Raw genomic sequence first — 24,639 nt, forward strand, 5'->3', positions numbered from 1 at the left:
TCCCAAGATACTTATATAGTGAAATTTTCTCAACTACCCAAGGTATCTGGTTAGTGGAACTGACTCAACTAAGCTGGTCTCGTGTACCTAGCAAGTGGAACTGACTCAACTAAGCTGGTCTCAGTACCCAGCAAGTGGAACTGACTCAACTAAGCTGGTCTCAGTACCCAGCAAGTGGAACTGACTCAATTAAGCTGGTCTCGGGTACCTAGCAAGTGGAACTGACTCAATTAAGCTGGTCTCAGTACCCAGCAAGTGGAACTGACTCAACTAAGCTGGTCTCGGGTACCAAGCAAGTGGAACTGACTCAAATAAGCTGGTCTCGGGTACCCAGCAAGTGGAACTGACTCAACTAAGCTGGTCTCGGGTACCTAGCAAGTGGAACTGACTCAACTAAGCTGGTCTCGGGTACCAAGCAAGTGGAACTGACTCAACTAAGCTGGTCTCGGGTACCTAGCAAGTGGAACTGACTCAACTAAGCTGGTCTCGGGTACCTAGCAAGTGGAACTGACTCCACTAAGCTGGTCTCGGGTACCTAGCAAGTGAACTGACTCAACTAAGCTGGTCTCGGGTACCTAGCAAGTGGAACTGACTCAACTAAGCTGGTCTCGGGTACCTAGCAAGTGGAACTGACTCAATTAAGCTGGTCTCTGGTACCCAGCAAGTGGAACTGACTCAATTAAGCTGGTCTCGGGTACCTAGCAAGTGGAACTGACTCCACTAAGCTGGTCTCGGGTACCCAGCAAGTGGAACTGACTCAACTAAGCTGGACTCGGGTACCTAGCAAGTGGAACTGACTCAACTAAGCTGGTCTCGGGTACCCAGCAAGTGGAACTGACTCAACTAAGCTGGTCTCGGGTACCCAGCAAGTGGAACTGACTCCACTAAGCTGGTCTCGGGTACCCAGCAAGTGGAACTGACTCAACTAAGCTGGTCTCGGGTACCTTGTAAGTGGAACTGACTCAACTCGCTTGTCTCAGGTATCCAGCAAGCGCAAGATGGTGGAGCTCATCTTAAAGTACCAGTACGGTAGCTCGTATCAAATGATTTTCAGAACAAAGAAAACTGATCAATTTTGAAACAGAAAATAAAACATCCCCTAATCCTATTTTGAACTCAAGACACAAAACTGACACCTCTTAGCTGAAAATGCAGAGTAATTCCAGTAAAGAAAATAATTCTGCACAAAAAAATTTATAATTTTAATGTAAAAATATCCCGCACCAATCCACACTCTGTAGAGCTAATTACATCAAGCTTATATCAGCTTCATTTGGCTTGGCCAGAATGACGCTGGGAGGAGTCGCCGGCTTGCTGGCCCCATATGCTGGCTAATTTCCCTGATACAAGCCGGTTGGATGATGGACATGAAGTGACAAAGACTGCGACATCCCCATTTTGTCTTCTCCAAGTCCGCAGGGAGAGATTTTCATGTGAGATGTCCTTTCTTTTCCCACTCATGAGCTTATCTTCCCAAATCAATGATCGTATTCTCCATGTGTGGTGCTATAGGCTTCATTTCTCTCATTTTTGTCAGATATTCTTAAAAATATTCCCCAAAGATGATGGATGGTTTTTTTTATAATATGCACTTGGTGTTATATTTGGATAAATGATTCATGTCTAAGTAGAGAACACTCATTGATCAAATCCAGAAATTAGAAGTAAGTTTGGAGTGTCTCGTGAAGCTAACAAAGAGGATGGGTTACTTCGTCACTTCAGCTGCCCGATCCATGCTGGCCACACTGTTGTGTAGATACAGACTGGCAATGCTGTACTTCAACAGATGTTGTCAACAAGGCAAAAAGTCGACCTCTACTTCCAACATATTTCTAAGTTCAAAACATGAAAAGAGCAATATATTCTCAGAAACCCAACTTATCGAAATCAAACTTTGCACTGCACCTCTCCTATTGATTGGTATAGAAAGCGTTCCCAAAATCTGAAAAAGATCTACCATGTATCACTGTGTGAAGGCAAGTTTTTCATACCTAGAATTAGGGGGCTTTCAAGGGGGGCCTCCCAATACAGTGTGGGAGAGTCTTTATGTTTTTTCCCCCCAACACAAAGACATTACCGTGCGCACATAACTCCGGCAATACCATGTGAACAGATCATTAATCTGGCTATAAATAGTGTTCATTGTATATCTGGACTTATGTTTGTAATCTATTTTATCTATCTTATTAATTGTATTCAAAATTTCATTCAATATTGTTTACATTCATTTTGGCAAATCATGTGTGAAGTGATCAGTAGATCACACAACTCACCGTTATTTACAGCAACCACGGCCAGATTACTGATATTTACGGATGCTTTGAAACAAACGTGAGTGGACAGAAAATGGATATATATGAATATATATATATATATCTTAAATACCATACTTTGACTCATTAAAAGTCATAATTGTTATTTTTTTACTATTATAATTATGTCAAAATAAAGATTTCATGATTGCGACATATCCGGAAAAAAATTGTAGGGATTGTGTTTGCACTTGATGTGGTTAATTCTGATTCGCTTTATAGACAGACTATAAAAATTAGCATTGATCTTTAAGGTTCTGACAGAGGAGGGGGAGGGGGGGAACAGAATAGAAGCAATATACAGTATATAGTAATTTTCAAGTTATTGGTCGCACACAAAAAATGTCCACGGAAGGACAGACGGAAGGACAGAATTTCCTGGTATAACTATAAACCACCTGCCCATTTATAATAATAAAATGTCCATCACAACCCTCACCTGAACAACCTTAAGTAACCCTCTCACAAAAACACAAGCAGGTCAACATGTCCTTTCTGAAACACCCAACACAAGCAGGTCAACATGTCCTTTCTGAAACACACCCAACACAAGCAGGTCAACATGTCCTTTCTGAAACACCCAACACAAGCAGGTCAACATGAACTTTCTGAAATACCCAACACAAGCAGGTCAACATGTCCTTTCTGAAACACCCAACACAAGCAGGTCAACATGTCCTTTCTGAAACACCCAACACAAGCAGGTCAACATGTCCTTTCTGAAACACCCAACACAAGCAGGTCAACATGTCCTTTCTGAAACACCCAACACAAGCAGGTCAACATGTCCTTTCTGAAACACCCAACACAAGCAGGTCAACATGTCCTTTCTGAAACACACCCAACACAAGCAGGTCAACATGACCTTTCCGAAACACCCAACACAAGCAGGTCAACATGTCCTTTCTGAAACACCCAACACAAGCAGGTCAACATGACCTTTCTGAAACACCCAACACAAGCAGGTCAACATGATCTTTCTGAAACACCATACACAAGCAGGTCAACATGTCCTTTCTGAAACACCCAACACAAGCAGGTCAACATGTCCTTTCTGAAACACCCAACACAAGCAGGTCAACATGTCCTTTCTGAAACACCCAACACAAGCAGGTCAACATGACCTTTCTGAAACACCCAACACAAGCAGGTCAACATGACCTTTCTGAAACACACCCAATGCATGCTGGTCAACATGACCTTTCTGAAACACACCCAATGCATGCTGGTCAACATGACCTTTCTGAAACACACCCAATGCATGCTGGTCAACATGACCTTTCTGAAACACACCCAATGCATGCTGGTCAACATGACCTTTCTGAAACACACCCAATGCATGCTGGTCGTCATGAACTCTCTAAAAGCACAACACATGAGACAAAAATATCAGAATATTGAAACTGTGGATTCTTCATTTTCAAACTTTCAGCCACAATCATGTGGCGTGATTGATTTGATGTACCCAAATATTACTGCCCATGTAAGTCTAACATGATCCAAAATTAACCACAATGAAGACAGAGTTGACGTGGATTTCAAGGTCTTTATTCCTTCAATGCAACAGTTCAGTCCAGATGCCAGCACTTGCTGGAGACAGGTAACAGCACCTGCACTGAAACATCACATTGTAAGAATAAGGAAACCAACTAGGTCTTCACTGATACTACAGCTTCTGAAATCTTCAGTAATTATATTTATTTGTCAGTACTGGCCCAAGCAAACCCAGTGAAGTTTGTTCAATTCTTTTGTTTCAAATTCATATCACTATCCAGCATTGCAAGCGACATCATTGCTATATTTAGTAGCATGTCGGAATACTGTTCACAGATTTTCACATTCTTGTTCAACAGCTACCATTTATCTGAAACTACCAAATATTTTTTAATATAACATCAACAACAGAACCAACTCATCACGATTCCCTGCAATGGTAAATACTTGTATTTATATTGATTGCTTGTCAAATGTTTATCAACATCTGCTCTGAAAACGAGGACTACCACCATTTTTTTTTGTTAAAGTTGAAGTCAAAATTGTTGCCATGGAAACTCGAAACCTAAGTTTTTCAAAAATCCAAAACTATGAAAACAAAATCTGGCATGAATGGACAGAGGGAGGCACTGAGGGCTGAGTCCATCTTGAAAAAACAGCAAAATGAGTTGCAGGGAATAATTATGAACTCCCTACAACGTACTTCCAGACAGAATGTCATGATGACATACAAGAAAGGTAGTGAGTGAGTGAGTATGGTCTTACACCGCTTTCAGCAATATTCCAGCAATATCACAGCAGGGGACACCAGAAATGGGCTTGACACATTGTACCCATGTCGAGAATCGACCCTGGGTCGTCGGTGTGACAAGCGAACGCTTTAACCACTGGGCTACCTGACCCCCCTTACAAGAAAAGTACACGTAATTGACAAGTAAACTACTAAAGGTACACGTTTTTCAACAAATTGATTTTTACAATTTTTTTAAAACCAATTAAAAAAACTTGGTATCACAATCAGATAAATAGGCAAATGAGGTCACTTAGCAGGAACTAATTTCAATATTAAGCCCATACATAGATGAGCTGCCTACTCGTTGGACGAGCTTATTGCATAACATCCCCAAGAACTTAAGACAGAAGTTTCTCTACGTGGGAGTGCTTATAAACAAGCATGGCTGCAAACAATTTGGCATCACTTATATGAATGGAGCTATTCACTCAAGCATTGTACACCTATATGGTTTCATAAAGTACCTTAATGAATCAAAATACTTGAACTTCAATTTTTCTAAGAATGACATTATATGATAAAGAGATTGTCAATGACTTGTACAACAAAATTCATATTTCTAATATATGAGATCAACAATACGGAGACACACTTGACATAAAAATCTCTATGTCTTTAATCATATATCAATGTTCTCAAATAATAATCAACCCGAAGCTGGGGTTTCCAGACTAATGGGCTTTGGACTAATGAGGGTCCACGGAACACTTAATGTTCTATCCAGTAAAGAGCAAGAGAAAAGGACACAATCTACCATGCCTCTGTGACATGTACAAATTATGGACATGTCATTAGCAAGCTATTTCAATGTGAACATCAAGCTGTCAAGTCATTACTGGAGAAAATGGCTGACGGAGCCTTCACCTGAAAGGTTAATAAATATATGACCCTTCCTGGTTGCCTCGGCTTTCAGTGGTCAGTGTATCGGTCAGTGTACATGTGTCCCTCCAGACAAACTCAGGACAGTGTCCCTCCAGACAAACTCATGACAGTGTTCCTCTACACAAACTTATGACAGTGTCCCGCTACACAAACTTATGACAGTGTCCCTCAAGACAAACTCAGGACAGTGTCCCTCTACACAAACTCAGGACAGTGTCCCGCTACACAAACTCAGGACAGTGTCCCGCTACACAAACTTATGACAGTGTTCCTCTACACAAACTCAGGACAGTGTTCCTCTACACAAACTTATGACAGTGTCCCTCTACACAAACTTATGACAGTGTCCCTCTACACAAACTCAGGACAGTGTCCCGCTACACAAACTCAGGACAGTGTTCCTCTACACAAACTCATGACAGTGTCCTGCTACACAAACTCAGGACAGTGTCCTGCTACACAAACTCAGGACAGTGTCCCTCTACACAAACTCAGGACAGTGTTCCTCTACACAAACTCAGGACAGTGTTCCTCTACACAAACTCATGACAGTGTCCCTCTACACAAACTTATGACAGTGTTCCTCTACACAAACTCAGGAGAGTGTCCCTCTACACAAACTTATGACAGTGTGCCTCTACACAAACTCAGGACAGTGTCCTGCTACACAAACTCATGACAGTGTCCCTCTACACAAACTCATGACAGTGTCCCTCTACACAAACTCACGATAGTGTTCCTCTACACAAACTCACGATAGTGTTCCTCTACACAAACTTATGACAGTGTCCCTCTACACAAACTTATGACAGTGTCCCTCTACACAAACTTATGACAGTGTCCCTCTACACAAACTTATGACAGTGTTCCTCTACACAAACTTATGACAGTGTCCCTCTACACAAACTTATGACAGTGTCCCTCTACACAAACTCATGACAGTGTCCCTCTACACAAACTTATGACAGTGTCCCTCTACACAAACTCATGACAGTGTCCCTCTACACAAACTTATGACAGTGTCCCGCTACAAAAACTCATGACAGTGTCCCTCTACACAAACTCATGACAGTGTCCCTCTACACAAACTCAGGACAGTGTCCCTCTACACAAACTCAGGACAGTGTCCCGCTACACAAACTCATGACAGTGTTCCTCTACACAAACTCAGGACAGTGTCCCTCTACACAAACTCAGGACAGTGTCCCTCTACACAAACTCAGGACAGTGTCCCTCTACACAAACTCAGGACAGTGTCCCTCTACACAAACTTATGACAGTGTCCCGCTACACAAACTCATGACAGTGTTCCTCTACACAAACTTATGACAGTGTCCCTCTACACAAACTCAGGACAGTGTCCCTCTACACAAACTTATGACAGTGTCCCTCTACACAAACTCAGGACAGTGTCCCTCTACACAAACTCACGATAGTGTTCCTCTAAACGAACTCATAACACTGTCCCTCTAAATAAACTCACATTAGCGTCCACTGAACAAACTCACATTAGTGTCTAGCATCAATCTCCTGACACAAGATGACCTGACTGTTCAAACACCAAGCTGAATCAACTACCAATTTTCATTAGCTTGTGAAAATAATGGAAATGTCAATATCTGATCATACCGAGAAGAGTGAAACATCCAACTGGTCCCTTGCTTAGCAGGGGTTAATGTTCTAAAATGCAGGGTCCCTCATCTGATCAGAGAGAGGGTGGGGTCACTTCTTGAAGCCAAGGTCTCACTGACTACATGGAGTGATGCCATTCACCAACAGTAGAGCTGCAGCCAGTATGAGTGAGTGAGTTGGACTGACAGTGCTTTGAACATTATTTCCGTCATATTATCAATGTTTGTTTCATTAAAGATTGTCTTTGATAACACTAATACCCATCTTGTACCAGATACCATTTCATCAAGAGTGCGTGAGGTTTACTGCCACTGTGAGTCAGTGAGTGAGTATGGTTTTCCGTCGCTTTTAGCAATATTCCAGCAATATCACGGCGGGTGACACCAGAAACGGGCTTCACACATTGTACCCATGTCGGGAATCAAACCCGGGTCTTTGGCGTGACGAGCAAACGCTTTAACTACTAGGCTACCCAACCGCCCCACCGCCACTGTGAACAGAGTTCCAGTCACATCTTGGGGTGATCAGGATTGCTCATGTTTCTGGGATTTCCTGGATGAGTGGCCCACCCATGCCCACACTCGGGGGTCCGTTGGTCGGGGAGCAGAGCAAGTCAACCATGATACAGCTGTAACATCTCCGACATTATCATGCATCATCGGGTGACTTCAATCATTGCTATCTGTATTTCATGAAACAGTCCACTCCAGTGATGATCCTCTGAACAGGTGCGTGAAATAGGGTTTAACGTTGCGTCCAAGATTATTGCACTTATTAGCAACGTACACTGCTTGTACTTGTCCGGACTAATGCTGATTTATAGTGCTAGCCCTCAAAGATACCATGATGCAGTTTAACAAAAATACCCCACTCAGACACAGTTGACCAGTCCTTGCTTTAGCCCCTCCATGCTGAGCGCCCAGCAGGGTAACAACAAGTACCATCTTTTAACATCTTTTGGTATGATACGGCCGGGAATCGAACCCTGGGCCTCCTGCTCTCCGGGCGGACGCTGAACCACTTAGCCACGGAGGCAGTCAATCCTCTGAACAAAGGATCTAAGGAATGATAACATAGATTTGCTTCGAACTATCCTCTACTAGATTCCAACGCTGATTGCACAAAGTACATCACATAATACAGAAAGCTGCATAAAAAATATAAACTTACAGAACTCAACATTTTCTTCCAATTTCATCAAAGGATATTTTCCAATTGAAGCACACATATTCTAAAATAAACTTCTGAAATAATCCCTTCCCAAAAATCAATTCTCACTTTCAACAGAACTAATAACATTGAATACACTAAAACATCCCTCACAATCAGTCCACACTAAACCCTGCCCAGGAACCACAGTAAATTAGATGTCACCAAACCCTGGTATGAGAATAGTAACAACCGTTGTTGCAGCGCCAAAACAACAAAACAACACATTTAACCAAGGTGACAAAACCACTTCCAAAGATCCCATTTGAACCAATCAAATTACACATACCTTTACGACAGGTTCAAGTCTTGCTAAATTGGTACCCAGCCATTACCATTGCATCCCAGCGCTGACGGACAGACTTGTCTCAGAATGGTGAGCTTCCAGCCACACGGTTTCTAATCAATACCTGACAATGGGTCCAGAGCATCCTTTCTTGAGTGCACGAGATTTGCACTGGATTTCACGTCACCAGAACAGGAAGATTAGACTATGACAGGTTTGATACAATCCGAATATATTAGCGCAGCAATACGATGCCTGCCAGCGTGGCCGGTAATACCAGTTAATATTACACTAACAACAGCTTGTTTATACTGTCTTGGTGTGGTGGGGGACATTCCTTAACTTGCCCAGATATAACTGTTGTTTCATCCCTACTGAAATTGAAAAGGTTAACCGTTCTCCTCGTTGTACTAATAATACGCATCAGGCTTGACAAAGTCAAACATAGTCTTATGAAATTAATTTAATGTTAATGTTCCATTAAAGATAACTGAATAGTGAAGAGGGTAAAACCATATACAACACAAATCTTAAATTGAAAATTATACTACATTTTGGGGCATTTTCATGATTCTTCTGTAGCATAACTGCATGCTTAAGTTGGTTGTGCAATAATCGCAACCACAGAAATGTTTAGTTCGACAAAGGAACACAATCTAGAATAATGTTTGGTTTGTTTGTTGCCGAACGCCACACTCAGCAATATTCCAGTTATATGATGGCGGTCTGTAATTAATTAATAATCGAGTCTGGACCAGAAAATCCAGTGATAGATATCATGAGCATCAATCTACGCAATTGGGATACAATGGCATGCATCAACAAAATCAGCGTGCCTGACCATCAGATTCCATAAATCGCCTCTAACGACAAGCATGAAATGCTGAAGACCTATTCCAACCCAGTTTTCACATGTGTAGAATAATTTACCTTATAAAGCCTATAAACCTTATTCTGCGATTTACACCCTTGTTCGAAGCTTCCAGTGAGAAATACCAGCTGAAGCTCATCTATAACTAAATATGTGTACAAAGAATAAACAATCCAAGATACAGGTTCAGACTGTGGAACACTGAAGTTTGCTCTTGGACTGATGTCTTCAAATGTTCATTTCACAGCATTAATCACTGGATGGCAACATACTTACATCATTGTTTGCCTAACACACATACAATAACAGACAAAACTTCAGGCGACAAGCAGTCAACAAAGCATTTATTAGAAGATCAGCCTAAAACTGGTGTTTGTTTGTTTGTTTGTTTGTTTGTTTGTTTATTGTTCAACGCCACACTCAGCAGTATTCAAGCTATATGACGGCGGTCTGTAAATAATCGAGTCTGGACCACACAATCCAGTGATTGACATCATGAACATCGATCCACACAATTGGGATCGATGCTTGCATCAACCAAGTCAGCGAGCCTGACCCTCCAATCCTGTTAGTCGCCTTTTACAGCAAGCATGGGTTGCTGAAGACCTGTTCTACCCCAGATCTTCATGGGTCTAAAACCAGTGAAATAAGAGTCTACAACAAACACATACAGTATGTCCGGAGTATGGATTCTATTTGATTCAGACTGTTACAAGTGACAGATGTTATATTTCAAAGATCCGTGAAGATCAGGTTTAGAATAGGTCTTCAGCAACCTATGCTTGCTGTAAATGGCAACAATGCTTGTGTTGGGATCGAGTGTTCAGGCTCGCTGACTTGGTTGATGCATGTCATCGTATCCGAATTGCGTGGATCAATGCTCATGATATCAATCACTGAATTGTCTTTTCCACACTCAATTATTTACAGACTGCTGTCATATAGCTGGAATATTGCTGAGTGCGGCGTTAAACAACAAACAGACAAATCAAATTCACAAAATTCCACATTCAAAGTTCACAGTAATATAAATGCTCAAAGTATAGATAAATGAACTATTCAACATGATGCTATCTGTCATGGCATGGGTTTTTTTCTATTCCGACAGTCAATGCTCCAACCGAATACAATTTACAAAGAAAATTAATCAATTCCAAACTTCTTTCACAAGTTTCGCCCGGAATTACGACATGCCAACCCTACCTGACAATGAACCGCCAAAATATGGCTGCTTGCTTCAACAGAGGATACCTTTCCATCTCACTTGACAAATACCCAACAAGCTTTTAATATCTTTGTAATTCAAAACAGTTGCCATGGCAACTCATTTTCAACATTTTCTTTGTCACTTGCCAGCATCTGAAACCCTACCTTGCTTTAAAATGTCAACAGTGCTATAACAGTGAAGGCCAATTAAATCACCAGCTACAGCATCTTCTCTTCCCTCTGAAGTCATATCAGCATCCGACCAGTACAGTTCACATGTGTCCAGTGCTGAAGTGTCTTCACCAATTTCATAGCCAGTGGTCAGTGAGATCAGCAGACAAAACAACTACTTGAGATTGTATACAAATACTGAGTATATAGTTTATATGTGTGTTATATTTAAATATATATACACACACACACACCAAGCATGAGTTGTCAATATTCACTGCAGTTCCAAGTTACATCAAGTTAGATTAGAACCATTTGTGGCGCCCAAGAGGAAACTGACGCCTGAAATTATTGCATTATTAAATAATACATTAATAATCAGTAGACAACATTCTAAATATGGTTTGAAGAGTTTGAAATTGTGGATGAAGGGCAAAGTGTCCTTGTGATGAGCTGAATGCTAAAGATGTAATATGTAGGCGGTACCTGGCTTCAGACGTTGTATCACTAAATCTCAAAGAGCCAAGCCCACGCCCCGCTTTCCCACACACACATGCACATACTGACACACATGCATGTACACACAAACACACACACTCACATGTATGCATGCATGCACACAACGCACACACACACATACAGACACACGTACACACACATGTATACACGCTTGCACACAACGCCCACAGACACATACAGACAGACAGACACACACCCACTTCTACCACTATACTTATAATACTAATTATAACCCTAACACCTGATAATCATCTACCACTATACTAATAATACTAGTTATAACCCTAACACCTGATAATCATCTACCACTATACTAATAATACTAATTATAACCCTAACACCTGATAATCATCTACCACTATACTAATTGTAACGGGTTGGGGGTGGGGAAAACGTGGTTGTCAGGATGTTTTCAGTCCCATCCCAACCGTCAGTTTCCAAGAGATATTGTTAAAACGGATGTAAAAGAAAACTATAACAAATAATAAAAATCAATTGAAATCTTTACTTGTTGTTGTTCTTATTAATAATGACAGTTACAATTTCAATATGTACATGAACTAACTGCAAGTCGTACTCTATTTTTAACGCTTGTCAGTTTTGACAGTTAGATTCTAGATAATTAATTTCTACAAATTCCATTTTATCTACTCGAAAAAGAATAATTACTATGCGCAAAGGCAGAGCCAATAATGCTGCACGGTAATTGTTATTAAAAAACTGTAAACAAGTCTATGGAATCATTATAAAATTTCTAAAAACTCGCTGGGCCAAAAACTACAACTTACGTTGAGTCTGTTATTTCTGCAACTGATTTGGAACGAGATTATATTCATGGTGACGTCACTTCCGGAAATGCATGTAGCAGAAGACGCCAAAAGAATGCGATTAAACACCAAATATACGACGTGACATTATCTAGGATGGATGTAATCTACTCAATAACATGTCCAGGAAGGTGTTTACGTAAGTATTTTGGAATAAATATATTTACTTTAGTGGATTTAGAGCATGAAACAATTCCGGAATAAACTACCCAACTTTTGATGACGTAAGCACCAGTAGATCGCGGGACTATTTGAGCCGATCACTGGAGCTAACTTTAACTGTTAAATATTACTATGAAACATTTAATTGATCTAATATGTACAATATACATAGTTTTTACACACAAGACGTGTATGTAATAATAAATAATCATATATTTAATAACTATTAAAACTTCAAACGATCGCGGGAACGTGGACGAAAACCGAAGGTCTTGATCGTTTTCGACCGAGCCTGACTATTACACTAATAATACTAATTATAACCCTAACACCTGATAATCATCTACCACTATACTAATAATACTAATTATAACCCTAACACCTGATAATCATCTACCACTATACTAATAATACTAATTATAACCTTAACACCTGACAATCATCTACCACTATACTAACAACACTAATTATAACCCTAACACCTGATAATCATCTTTGCACCTCCTCCATCACAGCATTTCCCAATCCAAATAAATAATCCACACATCCCACCCCCACCCCCCACCCCCCACCCCCACCCATAATAAGGATTATTTTGTGGACGCCTTGTAGCTAATGGAAGTGTAGAGGTTGGTTTTTGTTATAGCCTGTATGTGGCCATGTTGGTTTATTGCAGATTAAGGCCACGTAGTTACAGAAACAAAACCTACAAATCGAGGGCATGAAATGTTAACGCTATGTTATTACAGCATTAAGATGTACTTCAAAGATGAACTTCAAATCATCTCTATCAAGACCACAGTTAACTCAATTCATTTTGTCTTCAGATGTCAACTGGACAGTTTATACATAAACATTTATCTATCAGAAAAAAACCACAGTTCCCAACTTGTGTGCAAGTATGTCAGCAAATGGATAAAAACACATTTACACATTTCCCTCAATTGCTAACGTGCAGTGACATTTCATTGATGACGTCACATGGTCAAAGAACACAGCCTCACGATACTTCACGTGTCAACAATATACGCCGCAATAGAAACTACAGTATCAGTCCATAGTCCTCATTAGGCTTACATATTGCAAACCCCTTAAAATGGCTAATTTCTACAAGTCCTTATGATACCTTAACTACTGGGCAGTTAAGGACTAAAGGATTAGTGCCAACTTCTATCCCTGATGCAAAATTAGTTAAAGGATAGTTAGTGCCCTTTTTAATGTCTTCATAATCTTTGATGTTTTGACTATTAATCATATCATTCTCGGCCTCACAGATTCTTACTGGCGATAGACTGATTTACAACATATCGCTGAAGGATTCCCTGAACGACTTTTCAAGTTGTGCAGTGAGTGAGTGAGTTGGGTTAAACACCGCTTTTAACAGTATTCCAGTTATATCACGGTGTGTCAGCTTAATGTGGTAGGAAAGCCCGAAGTGATGCGGGTCTCAGACTTTTACCACTTCGGTGAAACCCACGCGCACGGTTATGGTGCTGACAAACCTAGAAACATAATCGGGGCAAACCGGGATTCGAACCCACAATCATAGGTTTCTGGCGTGCCCAAAGGATGCAACTCCGCAAAGAGAATCACGACGCCTTAGACGACTGGGCCACCCGTGCCCCTGTTGTGCAGTGAACACTACACACATACCATCAGCCAGCCAAGACAACCGCCACCAGACATACTGCAGGAATATGGCGAGTCCCAGTGTACAAAGATGGCTGTTGACGCACTTAGCTACTTTCATGCCTTATCACACCGGACAAAATAATGGAATCTGTTCCTAACCAGGTACACAGTGGTTGACAGCATGAGCACCGATCAGCTTTGTCAGAGCACAAGGACTTAATCAGCCACATTTTGACCACATAATTCTCATTGTGGTCAGCTCAGATGACAGGGGAGGTGAAATTGGGTTTTACGTCGCGGCCAAGATTATTGCACTTATATAGCGATGTGCGTGTGTGTGCTTGTGCGTGTGCGTGTGCGTGTGCGTGGCTGCTTGTACATGTCCGGACTGATGCTGATTTATAGTGCTAGCTCACTGAGATACCATGCCACAGTTTAACATGAATACCCCACTCAGACACAGTATACTGACTCCTAGCCTACCAGTCCTTGTTTTAGCCCCTTAATGCCGAGCGCCAGACAGGGTAACAAGTACCATCTTTTAAAGTCTTTTGGTATGACATGGCCGGGAATCGAACCCTGGACCTTCCACTCTCCAGGCGGACACTCTACCTCTAGACCATGGAGGCGGTCAAGCTCAGATGACAAGCCAGAGCATACTGGTGAGCAAATTCTGACTGTAGATACCAAACAATGAGCTGATATGAACATGCTTGTCTCCATGAATAGCATTTGTATCTGTCACAAACTGGGTCTCATCACTCATTGACAGGATATTCATGCCTACAACACCTGTTAAACTGTGGTCCACAAGAGAACGTTCACTGTCACTCTCAAATCTGGAGAGACTACTGAATAAGTTATCAAACAGTAATTACAAGGAAATTGTTACAAAACCAAGCTTACCCCTACGCACATTCTATGGGGACAACCTAATTTAGTTAAGCTGCCCGATCTGATAAACACAAACCGCTCTGTCAATCACCTGTGTTCCAGCCGTTTAGGTAATAGACTGGGTAGGAAGATTCCTAATTCCATTGACATCTTCTACGAATAAAGACGAAGTAAGAGAGTAAGTGAGTGAGTGACACACCAGCCTACTATATTTCTAAAAGCCCTCTCGATTTTCCGGCCTGTGATACCTCTAAAACCTTCCACATATATACCAGCCCACTATACCTCTAAACCCAACTACATATACCAGCCTAGTATACATCTACCACTACATATAAGAGCCTACTATACCTCTACATATACGAGCCTAGTATACCTCTACCACTACATATACCAGCCTAGTATACCTCTACCACTACATATACGAGCCTACTATACCTCTACATATACGAGCCTAGTATACCTCTACCACTACATATACCAGCCTAGTATACCTCTACCACTATATATACCAGCCTAGTATACCTCTACCACTACATATACCAGCCTAGTATACCTCTACCAATACATATACCAGCCTACTATACCTCTACCACTACATATACCAGCCTACTATACCTCTACCACTACATATACCAGCCTACTATACCTCTAAACCAGCAACCAAGAGCAGGTTCCTATCTCTTACAGCCCTGACAGGGCCCAACCATTTGATTAATCTCAATCATTATGAAAAAGACATTCATTCAACAATTCACACAATGACATTGCCATTCATCATTCACAGAAACTTCATCAATAGTCAAACATTATTCCATTATTCAGCACTTACTGATTATGAGGCAACCTGAATGAACTGTGTGTGTGTCATGCTACTTTCTTATGCATTATGCATGATATGGACAGGCTGTCTCAAAACTCAAATATCATGTTTTCTATAGACCAAATTTTGATGGAGGAATTAGTAAACAGAGAAGGATCCAGGCTTCTGAAATCAGGGGGGGTGACCTACAAGCTACTATGCGTCTTGTTCTCTTGTGCCGTGGGGATAAGGTGTACGTCCATCCCCTTCATGATATGGTGTCTGAAAGAAAGGAGGGTGTGCACCCACCAACCCCCCCCCCCCCCCCAAACATTAGAACTTTTTCCAACATACTTGCAACATACTGTAAATCTTAAAATTATCGTGAGCATAAATTAAATGCGAAAAATGCGAGTGGTCTTTCTTCGCATTTATGTCTCCAAAATGACTATTAACAATAAGACGGCCTCACTGCACACTTTGGATAGCGGAAATACCAACTGAATATAAACACAAACACGGTTTACTGAGCAGCAGTTGTAACAAGTATATAACAATGTCATTTAAAGAATAGGAATTACACAACGGGCATCCGGTGAGTTATCACTGATGGGGTCAAGAGTTCTACCCATTCGTGTCAAACTAGGCATCATTGACAAATCCAATCAGTGAACTGTTGTTGGTTCACTTATTTTATTGCCTTTAAACTTTCTTAATGCCAGTCAGCAGAGTAAACATATAAACTGTGTGTTGTTTTTAGGAAAACACTGTTGATTGTTATTACAGAAGTGTTTAACTCAGTGCTAATAAGCTGCATGATTTGCTGTTTTATTGGATTAAGATAGGATATGTATCATTCCACTGGGGATGGGCTGGGGGTAGTCGCATTGATATTGAGTCGCATTTTTGACTAGGGGTCAGCAGTCGTATTAATTTCAAGATTTACAGTATTGAATACTTTCCTTTCAGACATTTCAAAGGCTCATCTCGGTACATTGACTCGGGCCAAGTGTGCAAGGTCAAGTGTGCAGGGTCAAGTGTGCAAGGTCAAGTGTGCAAGGTCAAGTGCACAAGGTCAAGTGTGCAAGGTCAAGTGTACAAGGTCAAGTGTGCAAGGTAAAGGCTGTTTCATCTGTGTACCAGGTGAAGAAAAACATCAAAATAGTCTGGAGTAGTGCTCTGATGGATGTAAAGAGCCCATTTCAACAGTAAATTGCTTCACAATCACCATTCAATGAAAACATGTTCTGTTTACAGACATAATAAAAGCCACCTGCGACCAGGCAAGCAGCAAACAAATTGTCGACCAATGATAAAATCATCACAACCCATGTCACAAGTTGTGTGGTATCAATTACCACCTCGTCAACTTTTCACACATTCATCTGACAATAAGCATTACCTGACAACAAAACTTCCATTCATGTATTGCACAGAGGAGCTCTCATGAAACCAGGGATTGATCAAGAGGCCTGCTCTAAGCCAATATTTGGTTCCAAATCTGCAGCAAATGTCAGCAAAAACGTCCAAATTGGAAATAAAAAGAGAGATATAGGATAAAAGTTCTTTTGGGTCTAATTGAAATGTCAAATTTTTAAATTGCAGAAAACTTGAATTATTGGTTACAGAAATTATCACACACGTTCATTTAGCTGACAGCCTTTTTTCTTTCTTACAATTGCAAGTTGGTCAAATACACATCTATGTCTAACATGAGTGGAAAAAAAATGAATTGAAAATCTAAGTTTGACCAAGTCCATGACCCAAGATGAATATTTGACCATGTGTAATGATTTTCTGAACATGATGACAGTAAGCTTGTGTCAATTACTTGCTCATGTTTTAACACAAGAAAATTAATCATGAAAACCTCTAAAAATCAACCTTTTTTACCCATTTTATCCTTACCTATGCCATTTAGTGTTGTCATACTTCCCAAACATACAATCATGACCAAAGTCATTCTCATTCATATGATCATAGCTGACAAGTGGCATATCCCATTCTAAATGTATTGCTAACTCTTATATTAAGCAGATCCCAGGTCCAGAAACTGGCCTTATCCTACCTTGTGTATTCCTACTTCATGATATAATAGTTATATTTATTACCCATAAGGTTAGAGATAACTGTGTTCATAAACATCGTATTGGCACAGTGCAAATATCACTTTGCACACCAGGGATTGTTTACGTAAACTGGATGGCACTGCCGACATAATTCAAATTTTATTGTAACGTAGGGTCGGAATGACGTCACACTAGAAACAACGTCATAGCTGAACCCTTTTTTCACATTCGAAAAACGTGGACTTGTGAGACCAAGAAGGTCAAAGGTTAAAGAAATAATAAACTTGTGTAAGAAATTGCGTATAACCCTCGCTCATGCTCCGGAAATACAAGGATTCATAAAATCAGTATGATACGGTTAAAACTTAGTTCATAAATATAACGAGATCTCGCGAGAGCGAGACTCCTTTCAAGATGGCGGCGCCCAGCGAGTGATCGCATTCGATGTCGCCAGGGTAACATATACTTGGTAAGTGATGTGACGTAGGGGGGAGGTAGGTTGCTAGGGGAATGACAGTTAGATGTGAGTCTGGTTGAGAGTGCTGCGGTGTGTGCACATACCTCTTGTTATCAAATATGTAACTGAACATACAGCCTGACTCAAGATACCATCGGTGTGTCATCTGGGCCAATTTCCAATCTAACACACTTGCTTGTACAGTAATCTTTATACAATAATAATGTTGTCTTTGTAGTAGAAGTCACGTGTATCTCACAGATAACAGTAAAGATCAACATCATTTCATGCTTGGTTTAACATTATTTCATTTCATGCAGTGTCAACATGCAAGGTTAAAATACCTGAATATAGGACAATAAATACTCATTTTTAAATCCCATAACAATTTTTTTCCATAACTTGCCTGCCAAGGGCACTTAGTTAGAAAACCTAGATCAATCCCCAGAAACCCTAATTGTCATTTTGAGGCATTAAACAAAAAAAAATAAAATAAAAAGAATTATACATCATGGCATATGCCATCCTCACAAGAGTTTGTCTGTTTGTTGTTGAATGCTACAGTTCAAAGAATTTCATATTGAAACTGTCATCTACCTATTTTAAAAGGAGAAACTTGAGGCTTCTTTTGGGCAGATACATCTGAGACAAGTAATGAACCAGTAGTAGCTTCATAGAAGAAACGTCTAAACCTTCATTCATGTATTTGTAAATTTTATTTTGATAAAAACACAAACAGGTTTTGAAAAGTTACTTTTCCTCTGGTTTTGTAACGTTTCCTCAACATTTTCAAATTTGTCCTTATCCATAAAAATATGCTATAAAATTATTTTTTTTAAATCTCTTAATAGAGAACGAATCAGCAAGAGTGATCAAGGCTGCATAAGAAATAGATATTGGACGTATTGTGAGTCATATAACAAACTGATATGTTGATCAATGTAAATGGCGGAGGAGAAAACTTAGTCATGCGTACAACTTGACACTGGTAATGTAAATATGACCTGCAGTAATTCATCACACATTGTACATTGCCATCAATCATCACAGACACATCTGGTTATGACATGCATCAACCTAATTTCATCCAATAATGCAATCATATAGTACACTCCCTAGAATATCATTCATTAGTCAAATAATCTTCTAAAAATGTTTCTTCAATAAAATGCATATCAGAATCATGACAACATTAAACAAAGTTCTTTGTCCTCATTGGCATTTCCTTAAAAGTTTATATATTTTTCTTTGATTTCCTCTTTTCTCAAAAGTTGGTTGACAGGTTTTTTTTCTTTCTCAGGGGTCAAAAAAGGAAGAAAAAACCCCACTGTATTTATCATAAAGGGTCAGAATAATGTGATTTTTTTTTCTCCTATTTTCCTTCTGGCATTTTTGAGAGATGTGACACGCATGTTACATATATTTTATTATGCATCATTTGCATGAGAACAAAACCCCACCCTGTTAGATGCGAATCTGTTAGATGCGAATCTGTGAATAGTAAGTAGTCCAGTGAGGCCAAGAAACAATCCATGTTTGGGGGTTCGGCAGATCAGTAAAGTAGGTTATCACAACACCTAGTATCAAACCTGATGTACAAGATTATAACTTGCAGAACAATTGTCTGGCTATGTGCACCAAATATTATCAGTTGACACATTTTGTTTCCTTTGCTGGTTATTTATCAATTAATCAAAATATCTTTTGTCCAACAAATTTTAGAATTTTCTTAAAATAGATTTCAAGGCTAAAAATAAACATAATTTAACTATCATCTTACCAAATAACCGTTTTGAGTCAAAGAAAATAAGTCCACTGCAATCAAATTAGTCTCAATGGAAATATCACATGTTACAATTTAACAGAATCAGAAGGTTTTCCAAAATAAAATTCCAAAATCAATGACATTGAATCAACATTTGTGGACAAAAGTTTTTTAAATTTTTAAATTCCACATTCTTGTCAACAAGCATAAGGAATGTTTATTTTGAAAATACAACTTTTGGACACCAAAATATTTATACAAATAAACAATATTATGAAATTAAACCAAACCTTTTCAATACAAACATAATTAATATCTTAAAATAAGACTCAATTCCTACATCCCATAAAATAAAAAAACAAACCAAAAAACAGCTATACCTGCAGCTTCTTACCTGTCCACAATTTTTACATGTTATCAATTCTTATCCAAAAAGATGAATCCTTCAAGCACACTGTAGCGTCTCAGACAAGGAGGAATGCGATGAAGCCCATGTCTCACATGGTAGAGACACAACAGAACTCGCTGATGACCATGTGTAAACCTCGGACACAATCCGTCCACCACATCTGATCTATCTCATTCCTCCAGGTCAGGTTTTTAGCCAATTTGAGTCCAGTCTGTCACACGTTTTCCATTCACACCTACACCTGTGAATCTATAAATAGTCCACTAACGACGCAGGTAAGTCCATTCACAGGGAGGTGCTGTGCTATACCGGCGTGCTGGGAGAGCCAGTGATACCAGGTCCAGCTGCTACGTCAGGAGGGAAGTAACACTAGTGAGCTGAGAACGTCATGTATGTACGTAGGTACACACGCCAGTATGGGGAGTGGGGGATGAGCTCCGATTGAACACGCTACCCCAGCTTTTGATGGTTAATCATTCCCAAAACGATCACTGCTAATTTTAACAGGAACTATGAGCTGCAGCACTGACTCTAAAGCCATCTGGAACACTGGATTAACATTGAGTGGTTTACAAAGCATTATGCTTTTTATTAATTTATAATAATTTCAACATTTACACGATTTATAGGATTTATATCATTTTCACAATTGTTGTGGTTGTCAGGAAGTTTGAGATGCAAAATTGATCAGAAACAATGTTGAAATTGTCAAAAATCATTAGGACAAACAGAATTAATTAATTTGTATGTCCATTCTCTTGTTGAAATTAAAATAGATGAAAGACACTGATGAGCGAGTGAGTCATTTATCTTTTAATACATTTTTGTCAGATTCAGGTTTAAATTTTCTGTTTCTTTCAGTGTCTGTTTCCTGTTTACACATGAATCGAGAAACAAGCTTCCTGCAATGTTTTTGTCATTCAGTGTTTCCAACATACATGTCAAGATTCCACTCCTTTACCTTGCTATACCCATCTTCCCATCACCCCACTCCTTTACCTTACTAAACCCATCTTCCCATCACCCTAGCTAAACCCATCTTCCCATCACCCCACTCCTTTACCTTGCTATACCCATCTTCCCATCACCCTAGCTAAACCCATCTTCCCATCACCCCACTCCTTTACCTTACTAAACCCATCTTCCCATCACCCTAGCTAAACCCATCTTCCCATCACCCCACTCCTTTACCTTGCTATACCCATCTTCCCATCACCCCACTCCTTTACCTTACTAAACCCATCTTCCCATCACCCAAATCCTTTACCTTACTAAACCCATCTTCCCATCACCCCACTCCTTCACCTTACTAAACCCATCTTCCCATCTTCCCACTCCTTCACCTTGCTAAACCCATCTTCCCATCACCCCACTCCTTCACCTTACTAAACCCATCTTCCCATCTTCCCACTCCTTCACCTTACTAAACCCATCCTCCCATCTTCCCACTCCTTCACCTTACTAAACCCATCTTCCCATCTTCCCACTCCTTCACCTTACTAAACCCATCTTCCCATCTTCCCACTCCTTCACCTTACTAAACCCATCCTCCCATCACCCCACTCCTTCACCTTGCTAAACCCATCCTCCCATCACCCCACTCCTTTACCTTACTAAACCCATCCTCCCATCACCCCACTCCTTCACCTTGCTATACCCATCCTCCCATCACCCCACTCCTTTACCTTGCTATACCCATCCTCCCATCACCCCACTCCTTCACCTTGCTAAACCCATTTTCCCATCACCCCACTCCTTTACCTTACTAAACCCATCTTCCCATCACCCTAGCTAAACCCATCTTCCCATCACCCTAGCTAAACCCATCTTCCCATCACCCCACTCCTTCACCTTGCTAAACCCATCTTCCCATCACCCCACTTCTTTACCTTACTAAACCCATCTTCCCATCACCCTAGCTAAACCCATCTTCCCATCACCCCACTCCTTTACCTTGCTATACCCATCCTCCCATCACCCCACTCCTTCACCTTGCTAAACCCATCTTCCCATCACCCCACTCCTTTACCTTGCTATACCCATCTTCCCATCACCCCACTCCTTTACCTTACTAAACCCATCTTCCCATCACCCCACTCCTTCACCTTGCTAAACCCATCTTCCCATCACCCTTGCTAAACCCATCTTCCCATCACCCTAGCTAAACCCATCTTCCCATCACCCCACTCCTTCACCTTGCTAAACCCATCTTCCCATCACCCTTGCTAAACCCATCTTCCCATCACCCTAGCTAAACCCATCTTCCCATCACCCAAAAATTTACCTTGCTAATCCCATCTTCCTATCACCCTTGCTAAACCCATCTTCCCATCACCCTTGCTAAACCCATCTTCCCATCACCCTTGCTAAACCCATCTTCCCATCACCCCACTCCTTTACCTTGCTAAACCCATCTTCCCATCACCCCACTCCTTAACCTTGCTAAACCCATCTTCCCATCACCCTAGCTAAACCCATCTTCCCATCACCCCACTCCTTCACCTTGCTAAACCCATCCTCCCATCTTCCCACTCCTTTACCTTGCTATACCCATCCTCCCATCACCCCACTCCTTCACCTTACTAAACCCATCTTACCATCACCCCACTCCTTCACCTTACTAAACCCATCTTCCCATCTTCCCACTCCTTCACCTTACTAAACCCATCTTCCCATCTTCCCACTCCTTCACCTTACTAAACCCATCTTCCCATCACCCTACTCCTTCACCTTGCTAAACCCATCTTCCCATCACCCCACTCCTTCACCTTACTAAACCCATCTTCCCATCTTCCCACTCCTTCACCTTACTAAACCCATCTTCCCATCTTCCCACTCCTTCACCTTACTAAACCCATCTTCCCATCACCCTACTCCTTCACCTTGCTAAACCCATCTTCCCATCACCCCACTCCTTCACCTTGCTAAACACATCTTCCCTTTACCTTGCTAAACCCATCTTCCCACTCCTTCACCTTGCTAAACCCATCTTCCCACTCCTTCACCTTGCTAAACCCATCTTCCCATCACCCTACTCCTTCACCTTGCTAAACCCATCTTCCCATCACCCCACTCCTTCACCTTACTAAACCCATCTTCCCATCTTACCACTCCTTCACCTTGCTATACCCATCCTCCCATCTTCCCACTCCTTCACCTTACTAAACCCATCTTCCCATCACCCCACTCCTTCACCTTACTAAACCCATCTTCCCATCTTCCCACTCCTTCACCTTACTAAACCCATCTTCCCATCTTCCCACTCCTTCACCTTACTAAACCCATCTTCCCATCACCCTACTCCTTCACCTTGCTAAACCCATCTTCCCATCACCCCACTCCTTTACCTTGCTAAACCCATCTTCCCATCACCCCACTCCTTCACCTTGCTAAACCCATCTTCCCATCACCCCACTCCTTCACCTTACTAAACCCATCTTCCCATCTTCCCACTCCTTCACCTTACTAAACCCATCTTCCCATCTTCCCACTCCTTCACCTTGCTAAACCCATCCTCCCATCACCCCACTCCTTCACCTTGCTATACCCATCCTCCCATCACCCCACTCCTTCACCTTGCTAAACCCATCTTCCCATCACCCCACTCCTTTACCTTGCTAAACCCATCCTCCCATCACCCCACTCCTTTACCTGACTAAACCCATCCTCCCATCACCCCACTCCTTTACCTTGCTAAACCCATCCTCCCATCACCCCACTCCTTTACCTTACTAAACCCATCTTCCCTTCACCCCACTCCTTCACCTTGCTAAACCCATCTTCCCTTCACCTTGCTAAACCCATCTTCCCATCACCCCACTCCTTCACCTTGCTAAACCCATCTTCCCTTCACCTTGCTAAACCCATCTTCCCATCACCCTAGCTAAACCTATCTTCCCATCTTCCCACCACCCCACTCCTTCACCTTGCTAAACCCATCTTCCTACTCCTTTACCTTACTAAACTCATTTTCCCATCACCCCACTCCTTGTGAAAAAATAAGAGACAAGTCGCATCTTGATTCAGATGAAATAATGCTAACAATAACTTGAGATTTTTCTACGAGGATGTTTCACGCAGCCCGACAGAAAAGTTACCAGCCATGGGCAGGCGGGCAGGCAGTTATTTCGGACACTGATTTCAACTGAGATACAGATTATGATATATTGTGGAGTAAAAAACATCTGACTTCCTTCCGTCCTGAGTTGAAGATATCAGAGGTCATTACACCAATACCATCAGACTCT

The 24,639-nt window shown here is 41.1% G+C and overlaps 1 protein-coding gene across 8 annotated transcripts in view; it reads right to left on the reverse strand.

Annotated features, from left to right (window-relative positions):
* The window catches only part of LOC124123712 (diacylglycerol kinase delta-like), a 195,698-nt gene that overhangs the window by 77,834 nt on the left and 93,225 nt on the right, over nt 1-24,639 (reverse strand). Inside the window, exon 1 of one of the 8 annotated variants that reach the window (XM_046486890.2) lies at nt 20,378-21,417. The exons of the other annotated variants lie outside the window; for them this stretch is intronic. The gene's annotated coding sequence lies outside the window, so the exon portion shown is untranslated. Of the gene's footprint in view, nt 1-20,377; nt 21,418-24,639 lie in introns of those variants that run through there. 8 annotated transcript variants of the gene reach the window in all.

The sequence above is a fragment of the Haliotis rufescens genome, unplaced genomic scaffold (assembly GCF_023055435.1).
Source record: "Haliotis rufescens isolate VD_foot unplaced genomic scaffold, xgHalRufe1.0.p SCAF_25, whole genome shotgun sequence".
NCBI classification, from domain to species: domain Eukaryota; kingdom Metazoa; phylum Mollusca; class Gastropoda; order Lepetellida; family Haliotidae; genus Haliotis; species Haliotis rufescens.